At 42.6% G+C, this 15,527-nt stretch overlaps 1 pseudogene; it reads right to left on the bottom strand.

Moving 5' to 3' along the window:
* Positions 1-8,068: 8,068 nt before the first annotated feature.
* LOC117836498 (protein NPGR1-like) lies at positions 8,069-12,005 on the bottom strand (annotated as a pseudogene).
* Positions 12,006-15,527: the final 3,522 nt, after the last annotated feature.

Here is a 15,527-nt window from a genome sequence, read left to right as displayed (position 1 = left end):
GACTATTTCCCTAGAAAAAATACTGGTTTCTGTTGAATGCTTGTTTTACCATGCTTAAATAAATGCATGTGGTTTAATGTACTTTTTATGTGATAAATAGTTTTCACGCTCAATAAATCCTGGAAAATTTACAGTAGCCTCTGTTAGTGTTAATGAAGCTTCTGTAAAAATTTCAGAACCATATGTTATCAGGTCCTTCCAAAAATATTTATTGAAGTTAATAGCTAGTTAAATGGAATAATAACAAATGTTTAATAGGAAGGGTAAAAGGGTAAAAGCTCTTTTAAGTTGTTTAAAAATTCAGAAATAGGATAACTTTCCAATTGAATATTGAGCAACCCCAAAATGACCCCCACCTTTCTTTGTGAAGTTTAAGATGTTAAATTCTTATATGTGTACACAATCACCATCAAGTCGAGCTTGAGTTTTAAATCGCAACCCATTTTACTTTGCGAAGAAATCAAGTTTAAATCCTTGTCTAGGTGAATGTGGTCGAAACTGCAATAATACATGAAATGCATCCTGCATATGAAAGTATGAAATCTTGAATTATTGCATAGGCATCTCATGTAGAACTGAATCTTGCTGACTGGACGTACGAGCTGCTTCCAACAGCCGAGGAGGAACCTGTTGTAGAGTTGCACCAGATCGAGGTCGAGCAAGACCCCAGCCAAGCTTCCAACGATCCTCCTACTAACCTAGTTCAGGAAGGCAAGCCCCAGAGCATGACCCTAATTTTTAAAGTTTATGAAATATCTATGATACTTATGTTTGTGCATTTAAGTTCATAGGAGTTGCTTGAAACCCTAGCTGCATGAACTTAAGTACCTATGTTTGAATACTAGCATGACAGGTCGAGTAGCTGCAATGCTAAATAGGGATTCGGTAAAAGTTGAGTGATTTCCTGTCACTCGCGAGTTATAGGAGTTGCTTGCTTACTTATGCTGCAACCATAAGGATGATGGGTGGGGTCAGGCAATTGGTTCGAAATTGGTGGATTGTCCTGTCTGTTTAGCGATAAATGTGCTAAGGTTGAATCGTGTCGGTGATTGTGGTCAAGTGTTTGAAAGTACTAATCTCATACCTAGTATGGGATGGGGAAGCCTAGTACCTGATTGAACCGGGACGTGAGCAACCCGTCCCACTCTCTCTAGAACCTGGTTCCCCTGATGCATCAAGTGGGTACAAGTGCAGTCATGGTACGGCGTCGTTTGGGACCGTGGGGCATTGTATCCAAGGGAAGTGGCCCTGACACGTGCTTGGGAATCGACGGGGACGACTGACATGTGTGGACCCGGTGTGGTACACATATGTCGTGAGGTTAGGTTCACCTTGCAAGGTTAAGAAACTCAATTCGAATCGTCTGCCTCTCACAATTTGAAACTACTTGATCACTATGTTGCACTAAGTTAGAACTGGAACAAAGGATGATGATTAATACTGATGGTTGAATTAAATTGCTTGTTCACCATGCTTGTTTAGAATAGGTGCTCATTTAGAATGGATAAGCAACTGGAACCTGATGCTAAAACTTGAAAGCAAGGACCCACCTTAGATGCTTTTGGCAAAACAAACCCCTCAGCCAAAAAGCCTTGCATGTTTAGAAGTCGGTGGAGTAGTTACCACCTGATGGGTAAGTCTTGCTGAGTATTAGTATACTCAGCCTTGCTTGTGGCTTATTTTTAGGTAATGTTGATTGTGAAGATTTGGTCGCCAGTTTGACTTGGCCAACCCAACTCCCTCCGAGTTGGATGGTCGAGTGGGACCCATCCTCGGTCGGCGAGAATCGTGGTAACTGATGACATGGCAGGCTTCATCATGGCATCGCTGCATCGACGCGTAGTTTATCATTTTATTTCCGCTGCTTAAACTTTGAAAACTTTACTTTATGCAATTTCGAAGTCATGTGGTGTAATAATTGAAGTTGGGACCTTTATCAATCTACTTGGATTGTTGTAATCTCTGGACTCGCCTTCATGTGAGTATGCTTTGTTTCGATCCGAGACAAATGGTTTATCGGGTGAAACCCGACATACTACCATGTTAACTTGATTAAAGTGTCATTTCGCATGTGAGGCAAAGTTGAGCATACTTTAGCCAGGTTAATTTGGGTGGTTCTGCCACAACTACGACAACTTCCGCTTTCCGCTTTCTTGTTCTCACATCTTTTGTACCTTGCTAACAATCAGATTCCTTTGATTTTTCAGCCTTGGACACGCCAGGATTCGTTTCCCACATTCGCACATGTGTGGAAGCATGCGGAGCCTGTTCGTGGCCCTCTGGCAAGGCGATACAAGTTTTACACTAACGAGCTTGATTGCGTCATGCAGACCTAGGAATTTGACCACCATAGTCTTTATAAGCTCAATTGCATATAATTACCTATAAAATAACTAGTGTTTTTACAAAATTTTGAAGGTTGAATGGACACCGTACACCCATGACCAGCTCAGCAACATTGCATTTTCACCTATGTGCTACAGAGACATGGAGTTGTGGAGGTCCACAACGCCACTTATCTTATACTACGTTGTTGAGATGCACTTGCTGCATAGGGTGATGCGGCAGTTTGGTAGGGCACAACAGTGCCCTCCCATGGAGTACTCCACTTTACAGGCATTGCACAAGTATGCAACAATCATTTTCCACTTTGCTTTTTCGAGAGACCTATGAAACATGTTAGGTTTACTTGCGAAATTTGTAATGCAGGATCGACCGGAAGAAAAGGTACAAGGAGAATGACTGGAGGGTGAAACATGCTGAGTATCTATAGCGGTGGGATAACAAGCAAAGATGTGATCCCAGGGATGGGTCGTATTGGCATGCAGGACCACACAAGGAGTACCTTCGATGGTACTATGTAGCCATGAGAACTAGGATCAAGCCAGCTTGGACGACTGACCCTATTGAGAATCCATCTTCTGATGACTCTGATGACATAGCTGATGAGTACGACACCATGACACGCTTAGGAACATAGCCTGAGCATGCCTCTGCATGACTACATGGTAAGATTCCATTCTGTCTATTTCCCTTGTCAAGGTATGTAATCACAATACCATAACATTGATAAATCATGAAATCAAAACTATGCATATAAGGGCAGCAGCTTGCAAGGCTTGCCAATGGAACATGCAAGCGGATCTAATGATGGTGTCCTTCATCAATTTGCAGAGGTACAAGAACAACCAAGTTTCCATTGATCCCCGTACTATCTTTGTATCCCTCTCAATATAATAATTGTGACTCTATGTTGCTTACATGTTGCAGAGGGTTCGAAGAAGCTGCAGGCGTATGGCCATGAAGATGAACTGCATGTCGGCCCTAGATGTGCACCACGGCGACAATGGGTAGGGCACTTCTTTTGGATCACACCGTACTCCTATCCACCATGGTAGAGGTGGAATATCTAGACTCCCTCTATGATCACCTCAAGGACTGCATCGGCATCTACTGCTCCAGTTCGTAGCAGCAGGTCACAAGGCAAGGCACCCGCGACCCCTGAGCCAAGTGACGAGCTCATGGTAACAAACTGAGGAAGATGACCCTACTTATGGTGAGCATTTTGAGATGTCCAACATGTATGATGCTCCACCTGTCACTCAGACGCAGGGAGAGTCCAGCCAGGTAGTTTCACCAGTTTCCCCTAGTTGTAATCTCAATTGCTAAGTTCAATTTCCAAAGAGTCATACACCTTGATGATTTCCTTTCAATTTTTTGTAGGCACCTCCAGCTCCAGCCCGGAGACCCTGCCGGTGTCGTTCCTGTGACCACACCGACATTGGAAGTGCCAATGTGTTGCTCACGCAGCCGCGGAGGGAGCGTCACCAAAGGGATCCTTTCAGCCCTCCGGATTAGCGGCATCCACGTAGATGAAATTAGCAAGTGGCAAACTGTCCACAGCTCTCTTATCATTTGTTCTTGAAACGTGAACGAATAGCTCTCCTTATTGTCTATTTATATTTGATGTACTTTGCAAGAAGCTATGTTGGATGGCTTGTATTACTTTTCAGTCCTTAGACTTTTCAGTCCTCTCCCTTCTTCCCCATGGATTAAAAGCCATGTTTCTATCCTTAGACTTGTGATGAAGCCTTGATCTGGTGGTGATGGAGAAAGCCCCGTGAGATGGTTGGCCCTATGCTCAATTGGATTCCTGGAGGATTAGATTAATTTAGAGATTTTCTTTTTGCTGGGGATCGTAAGTAATTTTATTTGATTTTTTAGCTTACCGCTGAGGCTGTGGAGACTGACTATTTCCACTACTGCAGTAGCCGCTGTCAATGCCAGTGTGTGTTCCATGCTTGCATTGGCCATCCATGTCCACGTCTCATGTGCTAACCTCCTTTCTCAAATACTTATATATTAGACACTTTTGACCATCTCAAAATACTTGACACTTCATGTTTTCTTGAGCTTTGTCGATACCTGCATCTTTATTTTCTTGAGCCCAATGATTTTCCTGCTAATATTGGTGGCACCCATGCATGTACTAGCTGACAGCTTGAGACACCCTTCTACGTGGTAATACGAGAGGCTCAACGTTTTTTTAATAAAACTCATGTAATCAATCATTGATAACATAGTACAATGATTGGAAATCCTTTCCCAAAGGTACAATGACTCATAAAGTGGCATGTAGGTACATACTCGACCGGAGTGAAGGACATGGCACAAACATTCTTGACGATCGAACACTAAGGGAGGTAAACACAAGTGATATTGTAACACCAGGTCCGGGCACCTAAGCACTGCCGCGCCAGGTGCCGCGCCATGGACACCCGAGTTTCAGTGCACTCTCACTTTTCTTTGGGGCGTACTGGAACTCAGTTCTCCATGGTCCGGCAGCCGCGCCATGGAGAACTGAGTTCGAGTATGCCCTAAAGAAAAGTGAAACTGTAGTGGGACTCGGGTGTCCACGGTGCAGCACCTAACCACTGCCGTGCTATGCCAGGCACGGCCTCCTGGCACGGCAGTGGTTCATCCATCCATGCAGAATGGGTTTTTCTTTTTTTTCATTTTTTTCAATACACTTTCATTTCTTTTTTTTCATTTTTCGTGTCAGTTCGCCACCAGCTGGACTCAAGTGGTGTGTTCTTACCATTCTTATGCAAATACCATCCATCTCTCCTACTACTTACAAGTCGTGTGTTATTACCATTCTGTTCAATTGAATAAGCGAATTTAGATGGTCTTCATTTATAGATAAAGGTAATGGCTCCATCCGAACCATGATACCAGACGTTTCACTTATTCTGCAATATAGTATAGGACAATACAAGTAACATCAGTAGTGTACGGTTTCACTTTTCTTTGGGGTGTACTTGAACTCAGTTCTCCATAGGCCGTATCACCATTTAGTAGCCTCGGTAATTAATTTTCTATAGTACCCTACAATTACATAATTGCGTGTGCAAGGAAATAGATAACGTACAAATCATTTCAAACACTACATCTCAACTTATAGCAAACATAGTGCAAATAACATAATACATGATTTTCAACAAATAAACATAGTTTTCACTATAAACATAGTTCTCGACAATAAACATAGTTCTGTCACAAATGAACATAGTTCTGTCACAAATGAACATAGTTTTCACAACTAAAGAAATACGTGTACCAACTTAATGAACACGTTCATCTAGTCGGAGTCACCTTCATATAGTAACTCATCATCATCATCCCCCACAATAACAACTCCTTTCCCTTTCTTATCCACATTAACCTTATCTTGAGGTAGTTCTGTCACAAGTGCCTTGACCACCTCCATCTGTGTCTCCGTTGCCATCTCTTCTTTTCCATCCTTGCACTTGTCAAAGGCCATGTCAATAGGTAAATCGGCAACAAGTGCCTTCATCGCCTCCATCTGCGCCTCTTCTTCCCTTTCTTGTAACTCTTCCATTTCAATCATCCTCTTCCTTACCTTAACCTACTACAAATATTTTTCCCATGAATCCTTAGGGTATTTTGTATTTAGATCAACCACAAAACCTATGCGAGCTCTCTCCTCCCTCAACCTTTGTTTCTCCAACTCCCTCTCCTCGTCCAACTTCCTCCTCTTTTCTCTCCTCTCAGCTTCAGTTAGAGGTTGTGGATACTTGGTTCTGTTCAGTCTCCAATACTTAATAAGAGTTTCCTTTGCATAAAGTCCTTCAGGTTTCAGTCCAGTCTCCCGAACCATGTCTTGGTATATTTTCCTCCATAACAAGTCACTGTCAGGTATAGGCACATCATACTCGTTCCTAATCTTTTCTCTCAGATCTTGTGTTTCTCTTGACTTCCATGGTTCCGATGTACGACCCAACTTTAATAATAAATCACGACGACTAGAAAAGTCTTCCCAATTACATGTCCTTCCCTCCTGCAACAAGATGTTCATATTATTACAAATTTGTGACAATGGATACATATTTCACATGTAATGGCATAAATGATCAATAAAAAAGATGACTAGTTACTCACCCAGTAGTCGCCATGTGCATTGTCACAGAACGAACTATATCCAAGCTTAGAAGGCACCACACCTTGTGTTGCCAATATACTACACTTGCATCTATCACTAGGAGAGGACTCACATGGTCATGGTGCCTTTCCAGTCTGGAACTCCCGCACTTGCTCCTCCGTTGGCTCAATCGGCTTAGGCCCATCGATATACTCATTGAAAAACAATGACAAGATTACACGATGCATATAAAGAAAACTATCACTGCTTCCTACACATGATCCTAATATTTTCCTACTAAACTTACATGGGTCGTTAGCGAGCATCAAAAAAATGGAGTGAACTTAGGTGGAACCCCTAAGTTAGGACACATAAGCTTAGGTGGAACCCCTAAGTTAGGACACATAAGCTTAGCAGCAACTCCACACTTGCACATGGAAGGATCCCTCACACGCCTACAGACAGCCTCTTGCTTCTCCTCCTTGGTCATTCTATGTGGGTTTGGTGGAGAAGGAACCCAATGTCTAAACTGATGGTATGGTTTAAGCTGTGTGCTATAGTATGGGAATAGGTGGATCCTAGGATTATATTTGTCAGGTCCATCTATCCACTGAAAGAAATTACAAGGCGCGGTAGGCATAGGATCAAACTTCCACTTGCACACATAGAAGACTCTTCCAACGGTCTTTGGATGCCTTGATTGTTTCACCTCGGCCGGCACGCCATAGCTACAATCTGGTATCGGAAGGGATGGAGGTACGGGAGCATCCACATCGGACTCGCTCGAGTAATGCATGTACCCCATACGCCGCTTGTATTCCAACCTGGTCGCCTTCGTCGCACCTACACAACAAGTGATCAAAAATGAACTAAACGATCCATCTACAAAATACAAATACTTTACCATACAACTATAGCAAGTATATTACGAAATAAACATATTGGACATATTAATTGGGCATCAATTGGACATATTGCACAAATAAACCTACCAATATCATGTACACTACACAAATGGATCAATAACTAGATAAATCTAAGCATGCAACAAGTTCTACACATCAAAATCGCGGACAGAGAGTCTACTGCATATGAACTAAGCATCAACTAATATGTAACAACATTAAATTTCATCAAAAATTTGAAACAACATCCTAAAACTTAGGTCACCTTAACATCCACCGATCTAGCAAATGATACGGTAAAATAAGGAAAACAAAGTAGGGAAATACCTTATCAACGACATGGGGATCGATTCCCCCCAATTTTCCCACCAAAAATCGCTGGATTTTGGGGGGATTTCGGGGAGGGGGGCGAGGGCGCTCGCGGCGAGCTCGAAGTGGTGCGCGGCACGGCGCGACTAAAAGGATCACGCCGCGCAAATAAAGTTGGGGAGAGGATTTTTTTAAAAAATATCTTTTTTTGTTAAAATTAAAAACGGTTGTTGACTTTGTACAACTCCGTAGGGCGCGCTACAGCAACACAGCCTACGCTTGCTGCTTGCTGGTTTTTCCATCATCCAATCCACAACAAATTGAATGAAACCGCTTCGGATTTCTTTTGATGAAAACCCTTGTTCCGCTCTCGCTCGCCGCTACTAACGGGGTCTCGGTTGATTTTTCTTCCTTTAGCTACTCAGATGTTTCAGTTCGCTAAGTTTGAAAAGTCCAAAGAGCGCAGACTAGCCACGGAGCTTGGATACGGTTTCCCGATCGGAGATCCATGGATCACAGACGCTCTCTCTCCCCATGGCCTTTCGCCTCTGAAAGCGTCCTTCCTTCTCAATGCTCGGGCATCCATCCAATGCATGATTTTCGATAGCGTTGAACATGAGTGGTAGACTGAACACCCACACAATCTCGATTTGACACAGCAACACTTTCCATGGTAGGATCGGACCAACGGAACAGACTAACTACAGTACGCAGTCGTCTATTTGTTAGGCAGGCGACTTGAACATAGATTCTTTGACCCAGGTGATCAGGACTCGTACAAGTATCTGACGTGATTAGGCGGGGACAGGATTCGAACCTGCAGTCTTCAGGTCATGAGCCTGATGAGTCGACCAATTCCTCTACCCCGCTTCTTCCCCTGATCTTTCTTTCCCTCTTCCCACCGGGGTTCCCCTTGCTTGCTTGGCCGGGATAGAACCAGCGTTTAGGTTGCGGCTAGGCGCGGAGGTTGGAGCTCCCTCCTTGACTGATGACTGGTACGAACTTGCTGAAAGCACGAGCGTAGAAGCGAAAGAAGAAGCGAGGGGATTGAGCTTCCAAGCGAAAGAACAAGGGATGAGCGCTTTGTTGCTAAAGCGCATACGTTTTCTTGCTCCTTTCTATACGCAAATTCCTAACTGAACCTCAGTCCACAGTTTTACCTATCTTTCTGGAGTCGGGGTGAACTCGTTCACCTTACGTCTTTGGTGGAATGGAATCCCCTACCCTGTGTTAAGCATATAGCTAGCGTTTCTGGTGAACTTCACTTCACACCTAAAAAATCCCGATTGGAAAGAGAGAAACTTGACACGCTATAGTGACAGGCGAGGGCGAGGGAACCCCGTTAGCTACAATTCTATATCTTCTTTTTGTACCCCTGCCTTATCACTACAGCCACAGATTGAGCGAAAGCCGCCCAAATGAAGATCAGATCACGAATCATTCTACGATCGATCGAGTTATTCTCTATATCTTTATATAAAATAAGAAGACAGAGAGACTCGGCTTCAAGATGGAGATTGACCATCTGCACCTGCTCATTCAATTATTCTATTCCGAGAAATCCGGACTACAATCTTCAGACAGAGGGTCCCTTCGATAAACTACTTGTCTCATTGGGAATACCCTCTTATGGTATGGAGAGCTAGATTCCGTAGTGGAGTTTACTTAGCTAAATTAGCAACTTATCGATCTGCTGTAGCTTTTAAAATCCACTCTAACCGAACTATGTTAATTATGGAATACCGCCTATCCTTAGAAAATCAGATTGTCCTTGTACTTGCTCTCTCATTCCTGGGAGTCCTTCAAGGGTATCAGATCTTGAAACTGGTTTTTCTTTCGCGCTTCCCCTAGCGCAGGCAGTAGTTTGATAACAAGTTCCCTCCTAGATTTCGTAGAATTCCTGCCATAGAAACCATGCTTGGGACGTAATCTGGATTGATCGAAAGGGCGAATGAAAACGCCATCAAGGCTTCTTGGTGCAAGGATTGACCCTCCAACTGAAGACCCGCAAAGGTGCTGAATGCATTAGCAGTTTGAAACATCGAACCATCGAACGAACTTTAATAGTAAAAAACTAACAGAAGCAGCAACCTCTTGGATATTCATTTAGATATCAATCCAGAAGCACCGGTATAGTAGTACTGTATTATTAAGTTTCAGGGACAACCCCATTTTCTTGATGTCCAGAGGACATGAAAACTGAAGCAAATGCAGCCAAAGCCAATCACAACACTTGGCAAAAAATTACAATAATTTATTTTGAGTTCCTTATTTGTTTGGTAAAAAGAAAGCATAACTGAATATATTAGCAGAATCAGGTCAGGTAGTTGCGAATATTTACCTCTTACGTGCCAATACTTGGGATAAAAGAAATCGATGGATCTGGCTTTGTCAAGGCAGATGTTTGAGTCATGCCATGCCTCAAGCTTTGTGTATATTGACGCCAAATCTAACCATGCGTCCATCTCTAACTTCTGTAGGGATTTAACCTGTCAAGACCAAGTAGATAATGAGCGAAGAAGAACAATGATATTTTAATGGGAGTCTAATAAAGAAGAGAAGGGGTTGTACCTCACTACAAGTGGTTGATTTCCAGACTTCCTTCTTTGCTTGCGACCAAAGCTAAACCCGAAAAGATTCCACTGCAGGCTTGAATTGTCCACGGGAAGCCTGAATTTGTGCTTTCAGCCTCAAAATATCCAACTGATCATCTTTCTCAGCTTCATCTATGGCAATATCCGCTACTGCTTCGGCTTCTTGTAAATTCTGCTGTGCAGATAATACAAGAATTAATAACTTCCAGGCACTAACTGAACCACCCATCACCATTTCAAGACATTCTGTTGCATTTTCAACAGCTGCATTGAGTTTGCGCTGCATCGCATTTTCCCAAGCAAGGCTATACATTATTTCAGGATTATACTTTGCCATTGCAGCAGCATCCTGCAGCAGCCTCAGTGCATCATCTTGTAATCTCGATTTATCCAAGTGTGAAGTGGACGACCTAGAAAAAGGTCCATAACACACACCAAGAAAGTGGTTTACAATGCTGATGAAATGCATATCGTGACTTCTGAAAGACTTCATGGCTTTATTTGCAAATTTGATCCCTTCGGAAGCATGCTTTGGATTCTAACAGCATAGTTTTGCTCCTAAAAGAAGAGATGGAATATGAGGTTTTCCCTTTCTCTCTAATACACAAAAACCATTCCTTATGATGTTTAATGCACTATCATCCATACCAGCTGCACTGTTGCAAAGTGCAAGGATAGACCATCTCTCCGATCTGGTATAGGTTCCTGGCAACAACATTTCTAGATGGCTGGCCAAAACTTCATGATGCCCGGATAACGAGAGTGCATACATCAAATGGTTCACAAGGTCAGGATCCCATTTTATTTCTTGGAGGGATAGCTTTCTTGTTAGTACGAGTAATAAAAAAATTGCTTCCTCTATGTTGTTCCCAGGGGTTAACAGGTTCCCTTTCTGACCAAATTCTTCAGGAAACTTCACTTCAACACCACAATACAGCAGAGTCACTGCCAAGTCTTTTTTAAGTTGGCGGACCTTTCAGAATCCAAATTCCATGGCTTTGCAAGAGCTCTCCGATATGCAATGATGGCTTCTTCGAAACAACAGCTTCTCATCCACAGTTTGGGAAGATATTCTAGAGCTGAATGGAATATGTCCATTAGCTTACCCGTCAGGAACACCATATGGCCATGCAGACTCAACTATGTCTATGATGGTTTTGCATTCTTCCGCAGCATCAGCCATGTCAAGATAGCATGAAGTGAAACTCTGACGGATGCAACAAAGCTCTTTCAGATGCAAAAGTTATCAATATGAAGCATAACAGCCTTTTACTCCGTTTTGTCAAAAACATATTTTTCACTAAAACAAAATAGCTAGGACCGCATATATAGGACAATAGGAGATTTGCAACGCTTCTGGAACTACTATACCCATTTCAGATGGCAATGCTAAAGTACAATACAAGAAAGCACATTGAAAAGAAAAATCTAGTTAATACCTGTTACTCTACCAAGGCCTTCCAATGACTTTGCTTTAAGCAATATGGCCTCTAGAAGCAAGCTTACAGAATGCATTGACATATGCATTAGCATTCCGTTCACTTGTGAGGTTTTCCTTCTTGAAGAACGTGGAGGCACTCTAGACTTGATACTTTCAGCAATAGCACTGGTCATTCGTGGCCTCAAACTTCTTATATCAATTCCCTGAAGAACCAGCAATGCTGCATCAAAATTTCCTCTCTGATGTTTCCAGTCTACCTAACAATGCCCGGGCCTCCTGTTACACAGAAAAATAAATCTATCAATTAGCAAATATAAGAAACACAAGATAGACAAATTTCCTCGAAGATTGAAGGGGTGCAGCAAACCTCATAATTTAATGAAAGGGTTTCTCTGAGGTCTGATTCTACTTCATTTACTTGGCTATCATCAGGCGTTGTTTCTCGACTTGCTATCTTTGAAGAAGAGCCATTTGCTGAGAAATCACATGTCGCAAGAGATTCTGGCGATCGAGGAATATCTTCGAACCTGGATTGGTCCCCACTGCAAGTGCATAACATGATCGCAGACATTGTCTGCTTGCAGATAACTTCACTAAATTTATATAAATAGCTCTGTCTCTGTTAGGATCTTCCTTTGGGACCAATGGTATTGGACATACAATCAGGTACACTGCAGGACATCGCAACAATAAAAATAGGAACTCTGAGTGCACATTTCAGAAAACAAAATCAAGAGTTTTACATACAAGGTCTATATAAACAGACAGCACAATCAAAAAATTCTATGAGCACAGGCAGATTTAGCAGTTCCCTTTTCCCAATGGTTCAAATTAAATAAATATAAACAAATACAGCTCCACTGTTTAATGCTTAGCAACCTGTTGAAGCTAACAGCTAGGCAGGCGGACCATCCAGGTCAAAAGAACTACTAGGCAGGCCATCCAGGTAGGCGGGTAATTCTCTCCGTATGGCTGGAAATGCATGCTCTCACTTCGAGTTTCAATTCAATCTTATCGCAAACGCACTACTATGCTATATCTAGGAAAAGCGGCAATACAAAGCCAAGATCTTACTTACTAATAAGTTAATTAAGGCTAATCCGTCCGCACAACTGGTAAAGCTTTCCCTGTCTCTTCGGGAATACAAGACAAATCAAAGAAAAAGTAAATGCAAGACAACCAGAAAGGAATTCCTATGTATGAGTTAGTTCGATTCAATACTCGGACTGGTATATATAAGTGCTCATCACTACTCGACTCAATCTACTATAGGTAGGTAGAGAGTAATTCTCCGAAAGAACTACTAGTCAAATATGTAGGTAGGGCTTGGGCAAGTAAGTAAAGTAGGCATGAGTTATCTTTTCCTACGGCCTACCGAGTCAATCTATTCGGACAAGTAAATAATTCTGGGCATTCCTTCACTTCAAGTAATTCGATAAGTAACTACGTTCATTCAATGCTAGGGCTCTCCACTTTTTGTGAAATTACAAAGGGGAAAAATGCTCTCTATCTATTCCAATATAGACTTGTTTGTGGACCTACCTTCTTTTAGTTAGCAAGTTCGTAAGGCAATACAAATCCAAAAAGCTAGGAATTGAACCAACCCACTTGAAATTCTCGTAAAGAGAGAGTGAGTGTTGTTTTCTAAAACTGGATATTTTATAGCCATTTTTAGTGCATCTAGATCAGAAGCCTGCGTGCGGGCTCTTTCTTAATTTCATGTCCGTCCCTCACTCGGGCTACTCAAAACTCTGATTCAGGAAAGAAATGCTAAACAAAGAAATGAGCAGTCCCCATAATTTCAAGTAATGAACTGTCATATCCAATCCGTAATTAACTGGACCAGCAAATGCGCCTGTTCTGGCAAATGCGCCTGCCTGCTCTGTTAGTTAGGTAAGTAGCAAATGCGCCGCCTGTTAGGTAAGTAAGATTTCGCCAACAATGCTTTAGCCAACAATGGTAAATCCTGGTACGAGTTCTTATCTTTACTCGGTGAGGTCAATCCCTACACTTATTACCCATATAGAAAGAAACTTAGCTTAGCGATTCCGTATCTAGTTTGTGTCTTATTATTCAACTATTTGGTGTGGTGGAGAAGAAAAACGAAACCGCGCGATTGAATCCACATCTGAGCGTCTTTTTTTTCGGTATGCCTCTCCGCGAGCAAGGAGCGCCGCGAGGAGAGCGAGAGAACGAAGTGAGAGCCTTTGGTAATGAAAGAATTCGTTTACTTATCTATCTGCTTTCTTCTAAGCATTCTATTGTCTATGAGTGTAGTTGCACTAATATATTCCAAGGCTTCCACCCGCCCGGATGGGTTCGCCCCTACCACAATTCGAAAGTATGTTCTCGTTCATTTTGTTTCTGAGAGCCGCATAGCCGTTGGTCCGCTAGAATTGCAAAAGCGGATCCAGACATGTTTTCCCGTTAAAATCCTCCTGATAAAGGAGACTCAACCGTCTCCTTCTTATTACGAGATAACTATGGGGATTTCTTCTTTGAATGCTTCCAAACATACATCCCAGAAGGTTCTCCGGAGCCCGGAATTCCCCAATGTATGCATTTCCTTCAAAAAAGGATGGAAGTCCGTTCTGCTACACTTTGTTCATGTGAACCAGGAGCAGGTTACTATTTTTGGAGCAACCTCTCTAGCAGAAACTAACAATCTTATTCAGAAGGAAAAGACCCGGCATAAACTATCAATAAAAGGTAGGGGTGCGTAATTAGGAAAAAACCAAAATAGAAAGGGTTGGGCCATAAGACCCTCTGCGAGGTATTTTTCCTTACGTAATACTCTAATTGCTTGCCTTATTTTCAACGTGATTTCATGGCTTTTTCGGTAGGAATTTCCCTATTAAATACTAAAGGAGCGAGCTCTAGTTAGATACTTCTTTCTTTTTTTCCCGAGCTGATTGCAGTCTGTAAACCAACCGTCAATCTCCCACTTCACTTGTTGTGAAATAGATCAAGCCAAAACGAAGCATTGGCCCCGACCCCATTCTCGCTTAGATAAACTCCCTCTCCCTGCTGACTTGTTCTGAGATCTGGCAATGGGCCTAGAGCAGGTGGTGGTGAGTATGACTAATCGAGCTCCTCAATTGCCGAATTCTTGATTCGGTGGGAACCTTACCGCTGCGCGCCTTAACCATCGATTACAGATTCAAGTTAGCCCAGTGTGGTTCCTTGGAAAAGTAGTTCGAATCGAACTCAAAAGCAAAACTAGGCAATCCAACTTCCATTGATGCAGCTTCCCCGTAACTAGCTAGCATAGTATCGATTTCTTCCTCTTCTTCTTCTAGTCCGAGAAAGCCTGTCTTCCCCGAGAAGACAGTCTTCTTCCTCTCCTTTCCGCGAGGGTATGGATTCCTGTGGTCTATGACGGGCTGTCCCTATTGTAGGTATTCCCACGCTGTCCATTATGTGCGTGCTTGAAAGAGATACTCCAATTCTAATAATGGTGCTCACACTACGGTATGGCCAACAGGTCGGGATGGCAGGAGAAGAGAAGAAGCTGGCACACCAACCTATTCGGATAAGTGTAGAGAAGAAAGGAAGGGGAAATCTTTCAAAAGAACTTTTCCATAGATAGGCGTACTATGGATGAATTCCCACCTCCTTGGAGGAGTGAATGCAAGGACCACTAAAAAATAGATATTTTACCGAAAAGCCTTTGCTTCTTCTTTCGATTGGATAGAAGCTCATACTCGACTTCAACAACTGGCTTGGCCAAATCCCCAGCTCCTGTCCTTGAACTAGGTCCGGAAATAGAGCTTGGGGAGAAGTCTTGTAACTTACTTCCCACAAATCTTCCTTGTAGGCTGGCTAGCTGTGATAAC

This window comes from Setaria viridis, chromosome 9 (genome assembly GCF_005286985.2).
Source record: "Setaria viridis chromosome 9, Setaria_viridis_v4.0, whole genome shotgun sequence".
NCBI classification, from domain to species: domain Eukaryota; kingdom Viridiplantae; phylum Streptophyta; class Magnoliopsida; order Poales; family Poaceae; genus Setaria; species Setaria viridis.
The sequence above is the reverse complement of the archived record's forward strand: the minus strand, read 5'-3'. Positions and strand labels throughout refer to the sequence as shown.